Source organism: Elephas maximus, chromosome 6 (genome assembly GCF_024166365.1).
Source record: "Elephas maximus indicus isolate mEleMax1 chromosome 6, mEleMax1 primary haplotype, whole genome shotgun sequence".
Taxonomy (NCBI): Eukaryota; Metazoa; Chordata; class Mammalia; order Proboscidea; family Elephantidae; genus Elephas; species Elephas maximus.
The window spans coordinates 89492636-89515540 of NC_064824.1; the positions used below are offsets into that span (position 1 = coordinate 89492636).

Here is a 22905-nt window from a genome sequence, read left to right on the forward strand (position 1 = left end):
TAAAATATTGAAAGTAACATTACAGACGTGGGTAATAGTTAAGTTATTGGAATTTACACAAAATGCCATTTTTCATATCTGTATCAGCTGCTGCTGCATCACAAGCCCATCCCGTTTTTCTGTCTTCCTCCACACAGGTTAACTTAGATGTATATTCTCTAAGCTTGGGGTTTTTAAAATTTTGTGTTACTGGAATTGCATTGCATTTGTATAGAAATACATATATGTTTCATATATTAGTCTTTATGACATCTTTGTGGTTTTGGGACTTCCCATTTGCAGACCTGATATACCTTTCTATCTAGGTCTTTATGCCCTTCAATGAGATTCCATAATTTTCTGTTGAAAACTCTCATCTTTTATTAGATTGCGTCACGGTGCTTTACGGTTTTCGTGGTCATTGTGAATGGAATTGTTTGATATATTTTTGATTGGTGTTTCTGATGTATAAAAATGCCATTGGTTCTGTACTTGTTTATAAATGGTTCTTGATTGATCAAGTTCACACCTAGGTCTGTTTTTGGTATGGGAGTCTGAAATTAGGTGGCTTTCCTAATAGACCACGAAATAACTTAACCTGAATTGGAAATGACACAATTCACAGTAATTTTATAATTATATACAATGCTTTTAGAAGTAAGGGAGGGGATGACTTTTAGTTATTTAATACATCCATTTATTCATTCAGCAAATGTTTGGGTCCCTAGTATGTGTCAGGCACTGTACTAGGCACTGCATCTTTACTGGTGAACAGTAAATGCTGTTTCACCTCTTGAGTGTGAGGGAAAGAGACATTGGAGAAACCAACTATATATATATTTATTAATTGTGATATACTATGAAGGAAGAGAACATAGGGCTGTAAGAATAAGAAAGGTGGGGAGAGGGGAATTTAGGTTGGAGGTACAGGGAGGGCCTTGTGAGGAAATTGGACATTTATGCAATGACCTGAAGAAGGAGTTGGTGTCAGAGCAAGCATAGGATGGAAGAGTTTTTCAAATAGTGAAAAATGTGTTCAGAAACCTCAAGTGGCACTCTTGCTTTTAACGGCAGATTAATGAAAGTCTTGGTGATCAATGACTTGAATCTAGTTATTATCACTTATTAGTAAGTCATCATAATAGTGGTATTTCACAGTGTTTAAGTTGTCAAGGCATGAAATTATTTAGTTTTGGTCCTTATTATCCTTCCCCTTCACGTGGAAGCTTCCCTAGTTATGAAAAAGCTGCCTCAGTAATGTGGCTTGAGTGATGTTAGTGCCTGTTACCATTTTGAGTACCGCTGCTACCATTTCTACTGAGTACTGGTATCTGTCAGCAATTTGCTCCGGGACTCTGCACTGATGGACTGTGACATTGCTCTGATGGTGGAGAGAAGAACTCTCTGCTTTTTGTGTGAGGAGTCTTGAGCGGGGCCCCTGTGAGGCCGGCAAAGGGGTCTTCCAGTGTTTCAGCCCTTTTTCCGACTCCTCCCTCACCCGCTCCAAACACACACCTAAGGGATCAGACCTTACAATGTGGTGGGGGTGGGTGGGGGACTGGTTGAGGGGAGGATGTTCTGGAGTCCAGTGATCCAGGCTTTGTAACTGATACTCTTGCACATTGAGATGAGTTCTCAGTGACAGGCAGTGTGGTGCAAAGGCTGGGCTCTGGAGAAGAGCATTGGTTTTGAAACTTGACTCCTTTGCTTAGTAGCTGTCTTAGTTATGTAGAGCTGCTGTAACAGAAATACCACAGGTAGATGGCTTTAATAAACAAATTTATTCTCTCGTAATCCAGGAGGCTTTAAGTCCAAATTCAAGGTGCCAGCTCTAGGGGAAGGCCTTCTCTCTCTGTTGATTCTGGGGGAAGGTCCTTGTCATCAGTCTTTCCCTGGTAGAGGAGCTTCTCTGTGCAGGGATCCCAGGTCCAAAAGTTACACTCTGCTCCTAGTGCTGCTTTCTTGGTGGCATGAAGTTCTTCTTCTGTCTGCTCAGTTCCCTCTTTTATATCTCAAAAGACATTGGCTCAATATACACTTAATCCTGTAGATTGAGTCCTACCTCATTAACATGACTGTCTCTAATCCTGCCTCATTAGCATCGTAGAGTTTAGGATTTATAAAACGTAGGGTACTCACATCGTGTCACAAAATGGCGGACAATCACATTGTACTGGGGATCATGGCCTAGCCAAGTTGACATACATTTTTGGGGGACACAGTTCAATCCATAACAGTAGCTCTCTGTCCTTGGCTTAATCTGTTGGTGCCTCAATTTCCTCATCAACAGAATGCAAGTAAAAATAGAGCTGCCTTCTTTGAGTTGATTTAGGAGATAATATTGGAGCCATTGTTCCCTGTCCTAAAATGTGACCCAGCTGGAGCTGGGCTTACAAGGACACATCACTTGGGCCCTGAGTTATAAAGACAATAGCTAGGATAATCTTGGAAAACATCTTTTAGGGAAACTTTCACATAAACAAACCATGAAATACAGCAGGAAAGACCCATATACTTGCTACTCTTATCTTTTCCTATTAGCATTTAGTGAATAGTAAGATTTGTTAGGCCACCGAGGACTCTCCTGGCTGTCCTTACTGAAACCTGTACCAATGATTGTTAAGAAAGACAATTCAGAATGTAGGATCACAGTTTCTAGCCAGTCTGTGAAAAGGTAAAGCTTTCAATGGTTTCGTCCATTTGTAATATTAGTACATGCTGATAACTGTAATGTTCCTCTGACTTGGGCAGACAGGGCTCTAGCAGCTTGCTTGTCCATTTTCCCACTTTCGCTTGTTCTGTAATATTTCAGTGGACTCCAGCAGACGTGGCTCTAGTAGGTAGCATGCTTATCCATTTTCTTTCTTTTGCGACGTTCCACAGATTCCGGCAGGCACGGCTCTGGCAGCATGCTTGTTCGTTTTCTACTTTTGCCTTTTTGAATACGTGCTAGATAAAAGTTTCTTTTTGCTTTACTAAACTTTGTGCTGTTTTTACTCTAGAACAGGGTTAAATGGGTTAACACATGAATAGCCCTTAGAATAGTGTCAGTCGCTGAAGCAAGCACTCAGCATAAATGTTAGTTACTGTTACTTAGCCCCTTCTGACAGGAGATCCCAGCTGTTCTCTCTCCTCTCCACCAGAGACACTCAGACCTGTTTGAATCTAAGTAGTGTGTATCATTTTATGATTTGATACAGGACTCCAGCTTTTCTTTTGAAAAATATGTAGGAAGAAAGATGGCAAAGAAATAAACAGAAATATTAACGGTGATTGTGTCAAGAGTAGTGGATTGGGGTGACTTTTGCGTTTTTATTTTCTTAATTTTTTGTAATCTGGTTATGTTACTTGTATGATAATAATAATAACAAAATCATATGAAAAAAGAAAGGTCAGGCTGGCAGTTGCCCATAGTGAGTGGTTCCTAAGTAGGGCAGAAGAAGGGTGGGAGCCCTGGGTTCTGGCTGCTTTAATTGCCTTCACAGGTTGATTGATGCTTATAGTTGCAGAAATGCAGTAAGTATTTAAAAGTCTTCAGCAGAAGTAGCCTAAAAAGTCCCAGGATGAGGGTGTTGCTCCTTGTGAAACCTTTCTTCGGATGTGTCTTTTTCTGTCACTGTTTTCCCTTTTGTTTCTTCCTGAGCTCCCTCAGTGGATCTCTGGCCATCAGTTACTCATTCTTTTGGTCTCCTCATATTCCCCCTTCCCTTGAAAAATTGCTCCTTTTAATCACCTGTCTTTCTCGTTTTCTGGCTGTCCTACAGAAACGATGGGCACATTTCTTCAATTCAGAATATTGAATACATTTCATTTCTTACTTTTAATTGTAATAATAGGTAAATATAATGTTTTAACCTCAAAAAGCTAAATTAAGTTGCCTTTTATTTATTCACATCTAGATTTATTTATTTACTAACCCTGGGAGGGGGGACCCTGGTGGCATAGCGGTTAAGCGCTGTGGCTGCTAACCAAAAGGTCGGCAGTTCGAATCCTCCAGGCGCTCCATGGAAACTCTAGTGACCCTATCCTATAGGGTCACTATGAGTCGGAATCAACTCGACCGCAACGGAACAGGTATGGAGGGTGGGTGGGGAGGTGGTGGTCTGCAACTTTCCGAAAGTATCAGGAATCTTGAGGTATTTTTTGGAACGCTGAAAGGAAGGGAAGGTTGAGAAACTACTAAAGTTAAATTTTTCCCCTTTCCCTGTTTTGGTTAGGATTATCTGTGGTGCTATCATTTTGGAATGTGTCAACATTTTTAAGCTTTTTCAAACTGGAAGAACTGAATTCTGGAAAATTACCAGAAAAGATTTTTACAAAAAAAAAAAAAAAAAAAACCATGCCAAATGTCACAATTTTCCTCAAAAGCAAATTAATTTTATTCTATGAAAAGCTCAATGAGCTTTCCTTTCATGCTCCTCTTGCTATATAATTATGAGGGATAAATGTGCTTTTTTCCAAGGTTTGTTTTATGTATAGAAACTTATTCATAACCAGTGGCATGTTATAAGTATCTCAAAGTAATACTGGCATAGATTTCAAAGAAGGAAAATGAGAGAACCTCTCAATGGAGGTGGATTGACACAGTAGCCACAACAAGGGACCCAAGCATACCATTGACCAGAAAGATGGCACAGGACTGGGCAATGTTTTGTTCTGTTGTACGTAAGGTCACGAGGAGTCAGCTGACTTGATGGCAAGTGACAACATGTGGTTTACAGTAATGTTGCCTGGCTGTTTTACCTGAAAAATATTGCTAATTTCAGTGAGATTGCACAACCAAAAAAACCCATCACCGTTGAGTCGATTCCAACTCATTGCGACCCTTTGGGACAGAGTAGAACTGACCAACCCATAGAATTGCCAAGGAGCTGCCGACCTTTTGGTTAGCAGCTGTAGCACTTAACCACTTCACCACCATGGCTTCCATGAGATTGCATAGTAAATGTAAAATGTAGTGGAGGGCATTTAAATAAATGGAAAAAAAGAGGTGATACTTTCCTGAACCTTATTCTACAATTTATGTTTTTCGTCCCCAACCATACATGCGTAATTTGAACATAAGTATGTATGATAGTTTTTTCTCTTCTATCAGGAAGACTAAATTTAAATTCAGATTTATGCAGTGTGTGTAATCTAAGATTTAGAATTTGCTTTTCAAAAATATTCATCATAGGAGAAATTTACATTAGAAAAAATGTACCCCACTTTTTTGTAGAACAGCAGTTGTAGAAAGGTCTGTGTACCCTACACTGCTGGGCAGCTTTTATCACAGAGCTACAAAGATCTGACCTTCTGTCCTGGTTATGGTTGTTGCCTGTTTCATATGCACCAGAACTATGGAGGTGGATAAATTTGTTGCGTTTAGCTGAGGCATTCCAAGGTGAGGGCATGAGTGATGATGAAATAATGGTATAACTGCCAGCCCAAGCTTAATACTGGGCATTTGTTGACAATTTTGAAAAAAAAAAAATGCATAGGTAAAATATTAAAGGAAACTTGTACCTTTTCATGTGGAGCCCTGGTGGTGCAGTGGCTAAGAGCTCAGCTGCTAACCAAAAGGTTAGCAGTTCGAATCCACCAGCCACTCCTTAGAAACCCTATGGGGCAGTTCTACTCTGACAGCAATGACAGCAATGGGTTTGATTTGAGTTTTTTGCTACCATTTTATGCCCTTAAAAACCACTTGTCATTGATTTAATTCTGACTCATGGCATTTGTTGCAGAGTACAACTGTGCCCCATAGGGTTTTCATGGCTGTGACCTTTCGGAAACAGATCATGTGACCTTTCTTCTGAAGCACCTCTGATTGAATAGAACCACCAAACTTTCAGTTAGTAGCTGAGCACTTAACTATTTGCTCCACTCAGGAACTCCTTAAGACCTTGGAGGTGCCCTGTGTTGTATCTGTTGGGCTCTAGGATGGAATACTTGACTGGATCTCTACTTCTCTGGAGAAAATGCCCCTTTCTTACCTACCAGTCAGAGAACCTGTCAGCCATTTGATATATAGTCGACTTCACCTTCTCTGTGATTTCGCTTCCAGTTTTATAGTTGCTCACTTGGCAGCAGCTTGTGCACGGTGATCTTTTCTTTCTAGAACAGTTAATAACTGTGGTAGATGTTGGGGGCCCAGTTCTGCAGTCATGCAGCTGTTTATATGTCCAGTTGGGTTTCTTGAAAGAATTAATTGATTTTTAGGATCTCATGCTGAGGGCTACAAGTATAATAGGGTTAGGGGCAAACTATTTTACAGGAGTTTGTATTGGATATTGCAACAGTTGTAGCAGGGAGGTGGAATAGCAGCTGAAGAGACACAGACATTCAGTTGTAAACTTCCTGTTTATTCTAAAATCAAGCAATTTACAAAGTCCAAGGTTACTAGAACTCTCCTTTGGATATTTCGTACTAGAGAATCATCTTAAGAACAGTACAGAAAATCTGGAAAACAACTAAAAAAAATGCATGCATTAGCATGTTGTCGTTAGCTGCCATCAGTTGGCCTCTGACTCATGGCGACCCCATGCACAATGGAAAGAATCGCTGCCTGGTCCTGTGCCATCCCCACGATTGGTTGTGGATTGGATCAAGGTGATCCATAGGATTTTCACTGATTGATTTGCAGAAGCAGATTGCCAGCCAGGCCTTTCTTACTAGTCCATCTTAGTCTTTCTGCTCTGCTGAAATTTGTTCAGCATCATAGCGACATGAGAGCCTTCAGTGACAGACGGGTGGCAACAGCACATGAGGCGCTTTGGCTGGGAGTCAAACCTGGGTCTCCCACACAAATAGTGAAAATCCTGTCACTTCCCACCAGTGCCTTCTATTCGTTAACCTACTATCCAAAAGTATCAACTGTGGCCATTTGTGTATATTCTTTTCCAAGCTTTTTATGTATATATATATATTTTCAATTTTATTATGATGAAATGTATATAAAAAACATTTGCCATTTTTATGTGTATAGTTCAGTGATATTAATTACACTCACCATGTTGTGCAACCGTCACCACTGCCTGTTTCCAGGTTTTTTCATCACCTTTAATAGAGACTGAGTACTTAAGTATATTTTTAAACATGATCGTAATCATCGAGTGCATATGTTTTCTATATTGTTGCATAGTTTTTGTAATAAATTTAGGGTCGCTGTGAGTTGGAATTGACTCGACAGCAATAGGTTTTGTTATTCCATTGAGTACCATAATATTTCTGAAACATCCCTTTGTTATTGGGCTTTTGGGTTGCTTCTGCTACTTGCTATAATAATAGCAACTGTGATAAAGATTTTTGTACATATAGGCTTTTCCGTGTTTTGGATGAGTTCCTGACAATAAGAAAAACCCAAATCCATTGCCGTCAGGTTGACTCTGACTCGTAGCAACCCTATAGGACAGAGTAGAGCTACCCCATAGGGTTTCCAAGGCTGAAAAAAAAAAAAAAATTTTTTTTTTTTTTTAATCTGGATAGGAGCAGACTGCCACATCTTTCTCCTGGTGGGTTCAAACCACCAGCTCTTCGGTTAACAGCTGAGTGCTTAACCGTTGTGCCTTCAGGGTTCCTAAATACATACTGCAAATAAGATTATTGAGTCAAAGATTGTGAACACCTCGCAGTATCTCTGTTGGATATGGTGAATGGATCAGAAAGCAGAGGGAAAGTTAGAGTCTGGGATGACTATGACGTTTCTGCTTGTGTGATGGAGGGAATGGTGGTGCTGTCAGCACGGACAAGAAACAAAGGAAGGGAGTTTGGGGCTGACAGTGATGGGTTGGTTTTGGAATGCTGGACATCCACACAGTGAGTGAGGCTCAGCAGGTGGTTAAAACCAGAAAGGCCTGGAGCTCAGGGCTTAAGGCCTTGCTGCAGGGATCTCCTGTATCTAGGTAGTGGTTGAAGCCATGGACATTGTTACGGTCCCTTAGAGGGTGGAGTGAGAAGAGAGGAAGGTGGATGATAAAATTCTGGGGAACACTGTTTTGTGACAAGGAGGGAGAAGCCAGTAAGGGAAATAAGGAATGGCCAGATGTGTGTGTGTGCTTTATTTTTTGAACTAAAGCTAAATAAAGTTTTAGGTTACCCTAGCTGATGCTGAGTAGGGTAACTTTGCATGCATGGTGTTGGTTTAGGGGTCAGGGCTGATTTGTGAGTATATGTTAAGTTATTTAAACTATGTTTAGTTGTTTTGGATTTCTGGTATGCATATGTTTACATGGTGTTGGTTGTTTTTGCGTTTCTGGTCTGTAGGGTCACTATGAGTCAGAATTGACAGCAACAGGTTTGGTTTTTTTTTTTTTTTTGGTGTGTATGTGCTTACATAGTATTACATAGAATGCTCTCAATAGCTTATTGAAATATATCAATATCATTTTTGTATAAAAGATCATATTTTTATTGAAGAGACTGAATATCAGATTTCTAAAATATATGTAACCCATCATGGATAGATTAACCATTTGGCTACCTCGAACAGAAGCACCCAGATTTTGCTGAGCAATCTTTGCTCTTCTAAAGAGTGTGGAATCCCTTTTGAGAAGAGTTTTTATCTCTGTTGACAGTTTTAAAGATGTATGTAATTTTAAACTATGAAGCTTAAATTTAGTTTTTAATAATAACTTCTGTGTTTATTTTTTCTCTTTTTAAAAACCAGGCTATTGAATGCCATGTGACCTTGTGCTCCTCACTGTATGTCTGGTGTGGGTTTGAAGTGTTATTTTTGTGCTTTCTGAAATGACTTAAGCACTTCTGACTATACATTTGGGACAGAATAAATATGGTGGTTAGATACAGTTTTTGAAAACCAACCAGGTTTTTAACCTGGTGGGCCAACGGTTAAGCTCTTGCCAGCTAACTTAAAGGTTAGCAGCTTGAACTGACCCAGTGGCTTTGCAGGAGAAAGATTTGGCTATCTGCTTCCTAAAGATTATAGCCAAGAAAACCCTATGCGGCAGTTCTGCTCTATCTGACTGAACATTTGGGACGGAATAAATATGGTGGTTAGATATAGTTTTTGAAAACCAGCCAGGTTTTTAACCTGGTGGGCCAACAGTTAAGCTCTTGCCAGCTAACTTAAAAGTTAGCAGTTTGAACTGACCCAGTGGCTTTGCAGGAGAAAGATCTGGCTATCTGCTTCCTAAAGATTACAGCTAAGAAAACCCTATGGGGGAGTTCTGCTCTATTGCATGGGATCGCTATGAGTTGGAATTGACTTGATGGCACCGAAAAACAATAGCATGGCGATGTTGTTGTCGTTGTTTGGTGCCGTAGAGATGGTTCCCACTCAAAGTGACCCTATATACAACAGAATGAGACACTGCCCGATCCTGTGCCATCCTCACAGTCTTTGCCGTGTTTGAGCCCATTGTTGCAGCCACTGTGTCGGTCCATCTTGATGAGGGCCTTCCTCTTTTTTGCAGACCCTCTACTTTAGCATGATATCCTTCTCCAGGGACTGGTCTCTCCTGATAGTATGCCCAGAATACATGAGACGAAATCCTGCCATCCTCCCTTCTAAGGAGCTTTCTGCTTTCTTCATGTATCATGCCATTGATGTCATCCCATAACTCTTCTGGTCTTTGGTCATTAGTGTTCAGTGAATCAAATTTATTTTTGAGATGTCTTTAAATTCAGTTCCTATATACTCAAGGTCGTATTTTGGCTCTCGTGGAGTTGTTTTTATTTTCTTCAACTTCAATTTGCATATGAGCAATTGATGGTCTGTTCCACATTTGGCCCCTCACCTTGTTCTGACTGAAGATACTGAGCTTCTCCGTCGTCTCTTTCCACAGATGGAGTCGATTTGATTCCTTTGTATTTCATTTCCTGAGGTCTATGTGTATAGTTGCCATTTATGTTGTTGAAAAAAGATATTTGCAATGAATAAGTTACTGGTCTTGCAAAATTCTGTCGGGCTCCTGGGGTTGTTTCTATCACCAAGTCCTTATTTTCCAACTACTGATCCTTTCTTTGTTTCCAACTTTCAGGTTTCAATCACCAGTAATTATCAGGGCATCTTGGTTGCATGTTTGATCAATTTCAGGCTGCAGAACTTGGGAAAAATGTTCAATTTCTTCATCTTTGGCATTAGAGGTTAGTGTGTAAATTTATTAGTTGTGTTAATTGGTCTTCCTCATAGACCTATGGATATTATCCTATCACTGACAACGTTGTGCTTCAGAATAGGTCTTGAAATGTTCTTTTTGATGATGAATGCAACGCTGTTTCTCTTCAATTTGTCATTCCCGGCATAGCAGACTGTGATTGTCCAATTCAGAGTGGCCACTACTAGTCCATTTTAGGTCACTAATGCTTGGGATATCGATCATTATGCACTCCGTTTTATTTTTGACAACTTCAACTTTTCTAGATTTATACTTCATACATTCCACATTCTGATTATTAATGGATGTTTGTAGCTGTATCTTCTCATTTTGAGTCATTCCTTATCAGCAAATGAAGGTCCTGGAAGCTTTACTCCATCCATGTCATTAAGGTTGACTCTACTTTGAGAAGGTGGCTCTTCTCCAGTTGTATTTTGAGGACCTTCAAACCTGAGGGGCTCATCTTCCTGCACTATACCAGGCAGTGTTCCGCCGCTATTCATAAGTTTTCGCTCGCCAGGTTTTTTAGAAGTAGATCACCAGTCCTTCTTCTTAATCTGTCTTAGTTTGGAAACTCACTGAAACCTATACACCATAGGTGACCCTGCTGGTATTTGCAATCTTTGCTGAAACCTGTCTACCATGGGTAATGCTGCCGGTATTTGAAATGCTGATGGTATAGCTTCCAGCATCACAGCAACATGCAAGTCACCAGAGTAAGACGAACTGACCGAGGAGTGGTGAAGTTCAGCCCTTAGAGAGGAGTATCAAGTATATGCGAAGAGCAATGCAGTGTACCACACTTTACTTCCTACATGTCTTTACATCCTCACTGTTCTTTCAGAAATTGGACCTGGACAAGACACCTTGAGGTTGGTTTATAAAACAGAGACCACTTAGTACTACAGTAGTGGTTGTATACTGAAAGAAAAGGTCAGCACTGTAGCAAAAGATTGGTAAATATGTGTATGTTTAGAAGGTTTAATTTAAGAGATATGTTTAGGTATGTATAATTTTTTAAATCTTAAACTTTAACCAATTTTTTTTTTTTTTTTTAAACCAACTGAACTCTCATTCCCCGTGCACTTCAGTAAGAGGGCCTTCCTGTTAGTCTTTGACTCTCGTTTTTATCTTGCACACTCCATCAAATTAGTTCCCCACTTTTTATGATAGATACAGAGGTGGTTTTTTTTTTTTTTTTGCACTTCTGTTGCTTCATTCCCATTAGTACCAACTTGGTCTTACTCCTGAACCACAGGTCCATGTTCCTGCTAGCTTCCCTGCCAGGACTTCTCCTAGTGGCATAGCTTGTTTAGTGCCTTTATGCAATTAGGAAAGGGCACCCATTAGGGCAGAGGCAATCCCACAGGAGCTTGACTTGATTTCAGTTCCCATTTTCCTCTTTGGCTGACCAACTTTTATGCAGTGCACAAACTAAACCATTCTGCTAGAGCCATTCTACTTCCCATTTTCCTCTTTGGCTGACCAACTTTTATGCAGTGCACAAACTAAACCATTCTGCTAGAGCCATTCTACTTCTTCTTTCCAGTCATTCTGCCATTGAATTCAGACTATCCCCTGATTAAATTTCCTTTACAACTTTTGTTGTCTCTATCCCTGCTCAAAATATTTTTTGACTCTCCATCATCTACATATAATGTCTGTCCTTGGTTACTACCATCAGACTACTGCCAATGACTGTCAGTCACACTTGTTGCCCTCTTGATGCACTCACGTCAGACATAACTGCAGCGTAGATGTATTAGATAACCCTTCCTTCTTCTCTCCCACCCATTCCCACAGTGCTAACAACCATAGGCTCCTTAGCTCTGACTCCCTTTCTAATCTCAGCTTACCTTTCACCCGGGCCCATACCAGCTCTCTTTTGCAACCATTCTCCCTGGTCACTGGCTTCTGGACATGCTTCATACTGTTTTAGAGTTTTCTTTTCCTTTAACCACATCTTTCCCATCCTTCAAGGTCAGGTTTTACCTCTTCAGCCATCCTTCTCAGATTCTCCTATGCCATGGTAATAGCTCCATTGCTAAATATAAATTTTATTCTTTGTTGTATGTGTATATATATGTAATTTTTTTCTTCTGATCCAGTGATATGTATTATTATTTAAAAAAAATTTTTTGTAAACATATACCCAACAAAACATATACCACTTGAACAATTTCGGCATGTACAGCTCAGTGATATTGGTTACATCCTTCAAGTTGTGCCACCTTTTTCGACAACCTTTTCCAAATTCTTTCACCATTATTAACATTAACGTACTGTCCTCCTAAGTTTCTCATCTACCCTTTGGAGTTGCTGTTGTTAATTTGGTCACTATAGATAATTCTTTAAAAGAGTTCTGTATTCTGCATTTTGAGATCAACTGCCTGTAGTATGTGAATGTCTCTACTATTGGTTATATTGCTCCCAAATATTTTTTTTCCTCAACTAGACTGTAAATGCCATGTCAGAGTAGATATATCTAATTCTTCTTCTCTTGGTGCCCGCCCAGTGCCTTGTGTATACCAGGTGTACTGGTCAGAGCAGTAGGCTGTGATCATATGAGAGTCCAGCCTGGTTAATCATACAAAAGAGTTCTGCATGGAAACTGAAGCAGCTTCTTCTTAGCCACAGGATATTGACCTACTTTCCCCTTCTTATCTGTGTGCAAAATATTTGTTGTACTTAGTGTGTTCTCTCTGTCACAACGAATGTTTGTCTCTCTCTTTCATATGAACTGAATGCTAACAGTGCCAGTTAATCAGTGGAAAAAAACAATGGAGAATTGGTAAGCAGTTTTAATTTCCAATATAGGGGAACCTTATAATTATGTCATTTTTTAAAAACAATTTTTTATGTCTAATCTATCTGTAAAGAGACTTGATTAAGGGTAGGATTGTAAATTTTAGGTTTTCATGCCTTTTAATTTGATCTACAATATAATAATGTGGTATTTTCAAAACTTTCTTGGTAAACTGTTTGTAGAGGGAAATGAACTTTTCTTGACAGGCTTATACAAAGTAGTTCACTATTAAATATTTAATTTTTTACAAAGAATTTCCTTGGGGGAATTTGTTGTACAGCTCTGTACATGTTCAAGCTGCTCAACTTAAAAAATTAATTTTTGTCTAGCTTTAAAAGTATGTGCTGTGTTCAAGGAAAAAAAGTGTGTATTTGTGTGTTAGGGGGCCTTGTATGCTATGTGTTTCTTTATATAAATGTATGAAATAATTGCTGCATCCTACAGAACTTTTAGAAATTAGCAAAATTATTACTCAATTTTAAGTCAACATTTTTAGTAGACTTTTGTGACTTAAAATGCCTGATTGTATTGTGTGTCTTTTAGTTTCTCGTGAATACTTTTGGAATGTATTTAGAGATATATAAGAATTATGGTACATTTGATGAAAATTAGACAATGCCCTGGTGGTGCAGTGGTTAAGTGCTCGGCTGCTAACCGAAAGGTTAGCGATCAAACCCACCAGCAGCTCCCTGGGAGAAGAGACATGGCAGTCTGCTTCTATAAAGATTATATAGCCTTGGAAACCCTTTGGGGCAGTTCTGCTTTGTCCTATAGGATTGCTATGAGTCGGAATCGACTTGACGGGAATGGGTGTGGTTTTTTTCTAATGCTTCCACTATTAGAAAAACCAGAAAAATTTGACCCAGAAAATACTTCCAAATACTAATGTGATTGTTGATTTTCCTCAACTTAGGTGAGGTAACCCGCTGCGATTTAGCTATTTTCTTAAAAAATTCTTTTTAAATGACATAGTAGTTAAGCCTTCTCAGTTTATGTTATCAGTGTCTTTTTGGAACATCTTTTAACTATTTTTGTTTGATCAATTCTCAACTAATAAACATTCAGGAAACCCTAATGTAAATGTATACACATCTCTCCCTTTGTTTACATGGTTTACTGGCCTTTATTTTAATGGATAACTGCTTGATGAAGCTTCTGAATTTTTATTATTCTAAAAATTTTTTTTCTTAACCACGGGTATTAAGGCATTACTGAAGATGGACTGTTGAGTAATACATATTTTTCTCTTCCTTTGGTGTGTAAAACCCGTTGCTGTCTAGTTGAATCTGACTCATAACGGCTCTATAGGAACTGCCCCATAGGCTTTCCAAGGAGCACCTGGTGGACTCAAACTGCCTGCTTTTTTGGTTAGCAGCCGTAGCTCTTATCTACTGCACCCCTTTACTATATAGGTTTCTTAATTTATAGTCCTTAGATTCCTTTTTTCTTTCAAACTAGATGAATTTATTAAAATAGCAAATGCTAGTTTGCATCTAACCATGCAATTATAAACACTTTGACATAACCTTGATGTCTTTACTTAGGACAGTCCTTTTGATTCTGTGCTGTGTATGGTTGATTAGGCCCTTAAAACATTCTTTTGCTGGTGAGGTCAGACTAAAGAGAGCTGCTTTTCTTTTATCTCTGAGTAAATGTCATTGAGAAAGATTCTTGCAGACTGGCATTTGCTGGCTTTTGGTTTTTAACATTCTTTGTAACCAGACCCAGGATGCATGGTCACGCAAAAATGAAGAAACTCAGGCTTTCCAGAGTTGTCTTTTTTGTTGGGTCAACAATAATGGAAGCTGCACAGGCTGTAGGAGATTTGACACCTTTGTGAGGAAACTGAGGCACGGAGGTGGTAATGTGCCCATGGTCTCACTGTGGGTTAGCAGCAGAGTTAGGTCTGCATCTTGTTACTTCTGTTTTTTCTAGAACCACCATAGGTCGTCATTCTAACCTCTGAGTTGCAGAATGCAACAGCCGATATTTCCCCGAGCAATAACTAGCTTCCTTACCCCAGGGAACGGGAAGGGTGCACTGAATTCAGTATATTTCCTCCCCTGTCACTGAAAAAGCCTGCAAGATGAGAAGGAGTCTTTTTTTTAAAGAAAGTAGTTGTGCTCTGATGTATTCTTGGCTCTTTCATGTGAGTGTCTTTGTTCAGGCAATTACCTTCAAGACCAGGTCGGGAGGAACCCCCAGAACTGATGGGTACAGGAGACCCAACGTGAGTGCCGAAAAAAAAATCACTGTTGTTGAGTAAGTTCTGTCTCATGGTGACCCCACCGTGTGTCAGGGTAGAACTGTGCTCCATACGTATTGAATGGCTGATTTTTTTGGAAGTAGATCACTAAGGCTTTCATCTGAGGTGAGTTGGTTGGACTTGAAGTGTGAGTCTTTGGGTTAGTAGACAATCACGTTAACCGTTTGCACCACCCAGGGATGCCACGTATACTTATAATTTTAATGAGGAGGTATGAGGTACCCTGACGGTTTGGATGGTCTGATCGTGCATAAAGGGAAACAGAAAAAATGAGTCTACAAATGGTGTAGGCAGGGGGAAAAGGGTAAGGAACAGGACTTCAACAAGGATATTAGCCATGATTGGGACCATCTGATTAGCAAGGCCATTCATTTGGAAGGGAAGTCAGTTTTCCCCTAGTGGCAGTATACATTTAACAATCACTGGTCGTATTCGGTGTCTGTGCACTGGCCAGGAACAAATCTGACCTGTCGGGTATGCCGGTTATATTGGAATAGTTTTATACTCACCTAAGGGGTTTCAGGTCTCAGGTTTGCCAATTTAAACACATTTAATTTCTTGGAATTTTTTTTTTTTTTATGTGCCTTGAGGGAACAAGTTGAGAAGGCTGTGGGTTATAATTAGCATGTCCCACGTGCAGCTGAGTTTGTGTTTCTTGATATAACAGTGGTTTATAGGTTTTGGCTACCTTGTCTGCAGGAACCTATGGCCCTTTTCAGACGTTAGCTCATTAATTCTCATAACATGCTGTGTGCATTGTGTAGCATGACCACAGGTTTCCACCTAAAGCCAGGGCTGCTCACTGCCCATTCTGGGCCTTCCAGGGCGGTGGCAGGTGAGGGCTACTGCAGGGGAAGAGGACTTAGGGCCCCAGCCTTGGGGGAGGTGACATTCTCTGAAATTGCCCTGCCATTTGGCAGTTATTCCTGCCATGAGTCTGCCGAGCTTCCTCCGGGAAATGACTGTGGGGACAGTGACGTTGGCTGCCTTTCTTCCTCAGAGTGCTCAATCCCATGGGGGGTGGTGCACATGAGGCAGCTCTCTAGGTCACCGACCCTGACACACTTGCCAGAGACAGGACAGAGGGTATGTGAGCTCTTCAGGGTCAGAAGACGGGGGAATTGGGAAAGAAGGGAACTAGCATCTGAAGAGCACTTAATACTTGCTAGGGGCTTTGCTTTTTTCACTTAATTTGCATAATGATCCTGTGGAATGTATGTTGTCAGCCCCTCTTTTTTTTTTAATTAATATTTTATTGTGTTTTTGATGGAGGTTTATACAGCAGCTTAGGTTCCCATTCAACAATTTCTGCACAAATTGTTCGGTGGCATTGGTTATATTCTTCACAGTAAGGTGAAAACTCTGAATTTCCATTCTAAATTCTCAGGATTTCCATTCTGGTAGTTTTGTTTCCATTAATCTAGTTTCCCTGCCTCCTTACATTCTCATCTATGTTTTAAAGTAATTGTTGACTATTCTCATATAGATGATTTTTTAAGCCTATCTGTTATTTAGCTAAAAGGTGATCTCAGGAGCTAGTTTCAGTTCAAAGTTTAAAGAATGTCTCAGGGCAGTAGTCTTGGGGAGTCTTCCAGTCTCAACTGGTTCAGTAAGTGTTTTATTTTTTGTAAAGACTTTGAGGTTGAGTTCCACATTTTTCTCCCGTTTTATCAGGATCCATCTATTGTGGCTTTGATCAGAATGGTTGGTAGCAGTAGCTGGGCACCATCTAGCTCTTCTGGTCCTAGAATAGATGAGGCCCTTGTTTGTGTAGATTGTTATCCCTGTAGACTAGTTTCTTCTTTGAGTCTTTGGTTTCCTTCTTTCTCTTTTGCTCTGGATGAATAGAAACCAAAAGTTGTATCTTAGTTGGCCACTTGCAACCCTTGATTTTTTAGATCAGGAATTTGAATTCTAGAGATGGATTCTCTTGGATTTGAACCAGGTCTGTGATTCCAAAGCCTGTGCTGTACCACAATGGGGCAGATTAAAAAGGACTTCTTAGTTGTGGTAAAGGATTGCTACAAAATTTCTGTAGAGGGTTACTTTTTTCTAATATAGAAGTAAAGCTTCTCTTTGAGGTGTGGCAGAAAGATTTTACCCGTTAGTGCTTTTAGGAATTAGATTAAAGAGAGTGTGTAATACAATAAATGTGAAAGACTACTCTCATCAGGCAGGAAAGCGTCCTTCACTCCCTGACTCTTCCAAATATCAGATGTGTGACCTTAGATAAAAACACTTAACTTTCTGGGTCCCTTTCTTTCTTTGTTGAAGAAAAGGTTTTGCCTGGGATCCTAAGGTCTGTCTCCTTGCCCTTTAGTTATAAAGAGAGACACTTAGAAATTTTGCTAATACATCAGAAGAGATGGTGTGTAGTTAGTAATCCAAAATCTCCAATGTTGTTATAGCAGCCACTGTTATTTTTGACTCAAAAATCCTTCTGATTAGTGTAGATATTATATTTACCAAATTGACTTTTTGCAGTTGGCAAAAACCTATTTTTCCCCTGTAGCACTTTACAGATTTACAAAGATACCATCTTTGAAATCTTTGGTAACTTGCCTAAACCAGAGATTGAGGGTAGCCTAGCTCCTAGTTGATGGCTTTTGTTATAAGGCCAGCCTTTCCATACCCAGACAAAAATAAACCTTGACATTGATACTTAGTGGTTCCTGGCCCATCCACTGCCTTTGCAGAGACACTCTCTGGGGTGTTAACTGTTTAGATAACCGAAATGATGAATTAATTGCCTCTCTTATTCATGGAAGGAGTCCCTGGGTAGAACAAACAGTTAAGCACTCCCCTACTAGCCAAAAGGTTGGCAGTTTGAACCCATCCAGTGACTCTTCGTAAGACAGGCCTGGCGATCTGCGTCTGAAAGGTCACAGCCTCGGACACACCATGGAGCACAGTTCTTTGCAACATGTGGGGTTCCCATGAGTTGAAATTGACCCTGAGCAACAGGATTTTTTGGTTTTGTCATTCATGGGGCTTTTTACCGGAGTCGGGCTTTATGGCATATGGGTTTCCATTTGCTTTTATCTGTTTGTTTTCACAGCCTGTTCAAATCTATTTGATTTCCTCATTGCCTGGTATTTCATTGTTCTTTGTATTATCCAAAGTTTGTACACAAGGCAGCAACATGCAGTATTGAAACTGCCCGGTAGTTATGCTTGTTTCTTCGCTAACCCAAGATTCAGTCCTAACAAAAGCTGTCCTAGTAGCAATTCATTAAATATTCTTAGCAGAAACCTTTAGAGAAAGGGAGAAAGCCCTCAATATACTGCCTTTAACAGTGACATAAAGGGCTGGAAAATCAGATGTGAAGTAAATGCCGTGAGTAGCTACACCTTACAGAATTTTCTCTAAGGAGTGAGTGTGTTGATAGGAATGAAAACCAGCATCATCCGATCCTGTTCACAAATTCTTGTCAGGGGAAATGGCTTCATATACTTTGGGGAGCCTCTAAAGCTCTCCATGTGGCACTGTCTGGCCTGCCAGCCCCTTTAGAGCCACCTTAATTAAGTACATCGTTGTAAAGAATCCAGTTTTCATTTCACTTACTTTTTGGGTTGGTAAATATTGGAGTTGTTGTTAGGCGCCGTTGAGTCGGTTCCAATTCATAGAGACCCTGCGTACAACAGAACAAAACACTGTCCAGTCCTCTGCCATCCTCATAATCATTGCTGTGTTTGAGCCAACTGTTGCAGCCACTCTGTCAGTCCATCTTGTTGAGGGTCTTCCTCTTTTTCACTGATCCTTTATTTTACCAAGCATGATGTCCTTCTCCAGGGACTGATCCCTCCTGATAACATTGATAATATTGGAGAGACCCCGAGAAAGTGTCTTGTCTGTTGTTTTCTAGGTTGAGTGCTTCATGAAGATGTTCTTGGAGTATTATCTGAGCTTCTCTGATTATCTTTGCCAGTTGTGACCTGGATTGGATAGGAAGCGTAGAGATGATAGGAACAATTGTGGGAGGAAGAATGGGCTGTGCCTCTTTAATGTGCATTCATTTATTCACTCTGCACAGCCCTGGGTGCCAGCAACTCTGCCAGGCAGTGAGGTCTTCACACCTTGAGAACTCTAGCCTACCTTCACACCTTAAGAACTCGCCTTCTCAAGGGGAGAAGTAGACAGAGAAACTAATAATTGTGATGGTGCTATGCTGGCTTGCTCAGGCACAGTAGCCTACAAGGAAGTTTACCCACACTGGTTTTAGTAAAAAAAAGGAAAATAAACCAGTTGCCGTCAAGTTGATTCTGACTCATGGTTACTGCATGTGTTGCAGAGTAGAACTGCAGGTTGGCTGTGACCTCTCAGAAGCAGCTTGCCAGGCTTTTCTTCTAAGGCACCTCTGGGTGGGTTCGAACTGTCAGTCTTTCAGTTAGGAGCCAATCACTTAACTGTTAGCGCTGCCCAGGGACTCCTGTTTAAGTCAAACCCAAAACCCATTGCCACTGAGTCTATTCTGACTCATGACGACGCTGTAGGACAGAGTAGAACTGCCCCACAGGGTTTCTAAGGCTGCAAATCTTTACGGAAGCAGACTGCCATGTTTTTGTCTCTGATGGAATTAAACTACCGACTTTTGGGTTAGCAGCCAAGTGCTAAACCACAATGCCCCCAGGGCTCCTTTGGTTTAAGTCAGGGGGAACTTATTTAAGAGAAGAAGCCTAGAACTGAACCACTGTTGGGATCTAAAGCAGCTTTTCTCTCTGCCCCCTGTGGCCTGTCTCAGCTTCTCTGGGCACTTGTGCACTATTCCCCTTCTTAGGCAGGCTTCCCCTGCAGGGACCTGGCAAGACTCTGCCAAATGATACCCCATTCCCTGAATCTGTGTCCATTGCTTGTAGCCACCTGGCTATAGTTCCTGTGTCCTGATTCCAGATCCTTGGAAGCTGACGTTGGGTTGTTAGCTAAGGCCTGGTTGAAGGTGCTGTTGCATGACGGCGAGGTTGTGGCCATAAGAGCTTACCCCAGTGGTTAAGATCAACCCTGTAAAGTGGGACTAGGCTCTCTGAAGGAGTCAGAGGGGCCAGAATGTCTTCCTAGAGGTGGTGCTGCTCTGACCTCTAGAATGAATTGGGGTGGCCAGGGCAGAGGAGGTAGATGGAGAAGGTAGCGTGCATAAGCATAGGGCCTTGGCAGCTTTGTGCACGGTGTAGGGAGAGGTGGGACTGAGGAGGAGGGTAAGAGTCGGCTTGCCAAGACTTGTACTTTCTGCTAAGGAATTTCAATACTGGCTTAAAGACACTGGGGAGTTACTGAAGGATTTGAAGCAGGGGGTAACATGATCAGGTTGTGATTTAGAAAGGTGACTTGGGGGCACTGTGACCCATAGTTGGGGAAGGAGGGGGCTAGTGGGAGCTCTGGCGGCAAGACAAGGCAGAGAGACCATTTAGAAGACTAGTGACTTCAGTGAGAAATGATGAAGACCCGAGCTAGGGCAGTCAAGGTGGGAGATGGAGGGCTGTGATGGAAGTGAGAGCGATTAAGGTGATATTATCCATGAGACAGGGAGAAGCCAAAGATGAGTGACTGGGTCAGTGGTGACAGTGGAATTTAGGAAGAATGAGAGATTTTTTTGGTCATTGTTGTTTTTTCATTTTGTATTTGTTATTTTGGGACAGGATGGTAGAGCGTAAGCTTTGGATGTGTGTTGAGATGTTAGACATAGCCACATGGTAGAGACATTGGTAGGCAGCCTGCTGATAACATGGATTGCTAATTTCAGGGTAGGAGGAAGGTAAGGACAAAGAGGCAGATGGCTGAATTTAAAAGCAGTGCAGTTGTTATGGTGTGGCTCCACAATTTCGCAGCTGTATGCTACTGATCTACTTAACATTCTTATCTGTTGGCAGAAAATATATGTATATTCATAAATTTTTTAATTTAAGAAAAGTTATAAAAATTATAAAAAGTTATAAAGCTATAGAAATCAATTTTCAAAAGGACTCCAGTGAATTCCAAAGGATTTAGACTAAAAGTATGAAGGCGTTGAATTTGGCTTATATTCTTTTTTGCTCATCTGTATATTCTGATTTTTTTTTTTCTAAAATGAACATGTATTGTTTTTAATTGTCATAAAGGTCATTTTAAATTTCAGAAGTGTCCATTTTTTTTTTTTTTCCTGATTCTCCTGCTGAACTGTGAGCTTCTGGGATGAGTGTGGGTGGGGTGGGGGAGCAATTGGTGGATTGGAACTGCCGACCTTTTAGTTAGCAGCTGAGCTTTTAACCACTGTGCAACCAAGGCTCCTCGCTTTGCAGGTCCCTTTAAATTTAAAATTTTGCTAGTGACTTAGTATTAATTCTTGTTGTTAATCATAGCAGCCTTAGCTCTGATTTGTGAATGTTCTTTTAAATCCTACACCAAAACAGTTTCATCTGTGTACTCTGAAAACTTTGAATTTAATGAGAGACCACCAGAGGCTTTATTTCAGTTTATGGTGCATCTTTTCTTAGTTAATATTACTTTACATTGGCTTTGCAGTGTTGCTGTTTTGATTTCAACTAGTGGGATGACTATGCATTTCACGAGGGTGTGCCTTTTGGTCTAACCGTCTCTGTGTGGGGTGGCTAATGGTTTAGGGAATGCTGGCCTTGACATTCCTCAGCACTGATGACGTTAACATGGTAGGCGGCTTGTAATTTAAGGTTGTGATGGGTAGGCTAGTTATATTTAAATGTTAGGTTACAGATGGCCATTTTAAGATGCTATAGGATGTTTATGCTGTACTTTCTTTTGGATTTTGAGGAATTTTTGAAATGATATTTTTGATATTTTATATGGTATTTTAAGACTACAGAAGATGCCAGTAAATTAGTGTACATATAGATAGTAATTTTGGAAGTTTTTCGAGATGAGAGTAGGGGAGAAAGGAAAGATGGCAAGTATATATTTTTTTTCTTGGATGAACAAACAGCCAGCAAGAGCGGGGGCTGGCACCTGAAGTTCCTGGCACCAGCTCCTGGGCTGGTGACTAAGTCCAATCAGTATCCTTAGAGGGGCCCTGCTTCAGGCTCCACTGTGGCTCTTTCAGTGGTTCCCCCAGCCTCTCTGGGTGCATGCAATTGTATTTTGTAGACTGCTGTCACCAAGTGAGAGAATGGTTGGGTTTTACATGATAATGAAGATCTCTAACAAAGGTATATGGTTGTTAGCTGCCATGGAGCCATAATACTACATGTTGTCCCTGGTTGGTGAAAAAGGCTAATGCACTTGACTGACCAAATAGTCCACCCAGAGTAGACTCAGATGAAAGGCCCGATGAGCTACTTATGAAAAATGAGCCATTAAAAATCCCATGGACACACGTGGAGTCACCATGAGTTGGGATCACATTCTCGGCAGCTGGTCTATATGTTGGGCACTGTGCTTAGTGATCATGTCAGTTAGGGATCTTGGTTGTTGGCCATGAAGGAGGGAAACAGACTCATAGAATTGTAGAGAGGTTGGAAGACCAGAAAGGATACGGACTTAGGAGATAGATAGGAGCCAAGGAAAGGCATTGCTGGGCAGCAGAATCCTTAGCAGACAGAAGTCATGCTGCAGGAGCCCCTGGCCTTCATGCTGTGGCTAAAATGAATGATAACCTCCAGCCGTCATTCAGCATCCAAGGTTCAAGTACCTGACTGGCTGCACATAAGCCATGTGCCCACCTCCTGCCTGTCTTGGGAGGGGAGGGGAAGAGAGAGGATCTGTCTCCTTTGGATTCTCTAATAGGAATTGAGCACTGCTGCTCACAAGATTAT

At 40.8% G+C, this 22905-nt stretch overlaps 1 protein-coding gene across 5 annotated transcripts in view; it reads left to right on the top strand.

Annotated features, from left to right (window-relative positions):
• The window catches only part of MYO1B (myosin IB), a 201328-nt gene that overhangs the window by 11538 nt on the left and 166885 nt on the right, over positions 1-22905 (top strand). The window contains exon 1 of one of the 5 annotated variants that reach the window (XM_049887719.1): positions 12587-12867. The exons of the other annotated variants lie outside the window; for them this stretch is intronic. The gene's annotated coding sequence lies outside the window, so the exon portion shown is untranslated. Of the gene's footprint in view, positions 1-12586; positions 12868-22905 lie in introns of those variants that run through there. 5 annotated transcript variants of the gene reach the window in all.